General features: G+C 34.6%; 1 protein-coding gene across 1 annotated transcript in view; it reads right to left on the minus strand.

The window, feature by feature from the left end:
• The window catches only part of LOC107659709 (cornifelin homolog), a 6,128-nt gene that overhangs the window by 3,132 nt on the left and 1,296 nt on the right, over window positions 1–1,700 (minus strand). The window contains exon 2 of the mRNA XM_016448733.1: window positions 1,265–1,347. The gene's annotated coding sequence lies outside the window, so the exon portion shown is untranslated. The remainder of the gene's footprint in view (window positions 1–1,264; window positions 1,348–1,700) is intronic.

Here is a 1,700-nt window from a genome sequence, read left to right on the forward strand (position 1 = left end):
AGAACAGCCTGATTTGAGAAAGGGGATTTTAAAATAGGGATTAAAAAAAACCCACTAGGTGGATTTTTATCATTAAAGGGTGGATGTGTACATTTATGTTCAAACAACAACAAAAGTGAATTTTGCATCCGATGACCCCTTTAATACTCACTACACTTCTTACAAATATGTATACAACACATATACCTCATGATGACTATTTTTCTTTACAAAGATCATTTGCACTTTAAAAACAGACTGCACATACTACAAGACTACAAACGTTTTTTTTCTCTTCTCTCTAATGGTTTGTATTATATTGCACTTATATTGTATTGCACTAATGTAGAATGCCTGAGCCTCAGCATTTCAATGTGCAAATTGTCACTGACATTGTACACATGATAAATAAACTTGAAACTTTTGAATTGGATATTTGAGAGTAAAAAGCTTTTATCTGTGAATCTTCCAAAAGCTCCCATTTTAATCTTTCTGAGTCAGTGGTATCTTTTGCAAGCAAACGATAGATTGCAGCCTGTAAACTTTGAGTCAGACAGAGAGGTTTTACATTGCATCACTTAAAAAATAAAAAAAAGACAGCAAAGAGCTACAAGAGTGTGCCATGATCAAATATCTCAACTACAATCAGAGAAACTTGATCGGGACTGAAAAAGATTCCCCACATGCAGGGCCGGTCCTCTCCCACACCCCAGCACAGAGGAACACAATGCAAATTTCCACACCTTTTACTGCAGGTGTGGTATCAGTAAAAATGATCAGAGCATAAAAAGGGGGAACGGAACACGAGATGGAAAATAATAGAGCAGTGTGGTTACCAATGACCACAGAACAATATGAAATGAAAGCATGTAAGTGAGGTCAGAGAACTTGTTTTTCATATTTTCCTTTCATTTCACTTGTTTCACAGATGGAAAACATTCAGCTTAAATGCATGTGGCAGTGTGGTAAATGCTGGAAAAAAAAGAGCTATAGAAGATCGCAAGAATGTGATTTTAAAAATATAAAGAGGTGCTTCTATCAATTACAATTAAAAATGTGCCCTATCTGGACACGCTTGAGAATTTGAGAAACAAAACATTTCTAGGCAAATTTGTTGCGGTGCCACCACTTTAAAAGCTATTAAGAAAAACAACAATCCTTAATCATCTGAAAAAATAATTTAATAAAAAAAAGTAATCAGATATAGGAACAGTGCAGAAATGGAATACTACAGAAAGCAACTGATGTATATTATTTACACAAGTCTAGAAACCAGTGTACTTGCCTGAAGCCTGGTCTTCAGAGGGTGTCGATGCACTGCTGTTCACAGGGGGAGGAAGTGAAAAATGTTCTAGGTGGAGCACCAGTCTGCGTGATTACAGGTGGTGGTCACAGATGAAGATGTTTGCTCTGAAACGTCACACAACCCCTACCCTGCACCATTATGAATACAGCTTAAAAATAGAAAAGCAGGTGCATTTCTATTGTGATCAACAAAGTAAAGACAATCATTGGATTTCATTATTCATATTTTCCATTTTTATTTTAAATGTAAAGTTTTAGTAATTTTGTTGTGTGTTGTCGTTTTTAGTGTATGTATATAAATATATATATATATATTAAATCAAGTTAAACTAACTAACTGCTGAAATTAATACACACACACACATATACATATATTTACATTTAGTCATTTAGCAGACGCTTTTATCCAAAGCAAC

This window comes from Sinocyclocheilus anshuiensis, unplaced genomic scaffold (assembly GCF_001515605.1).
Source record: "Sinocyclocheilus anshuiensis isolate Anshui unplaced genomic scaffold, SAMN03320099.WGS_v1.1 scaffold960, whole genome shotgun sequence".
NCBI lineage: Eukaryota > Metazoa > Chordata > Actinopteri > Cypriniformes > Cyprinidae > Sinocyclocheilus > Sinocyclocheilus anshuiensis.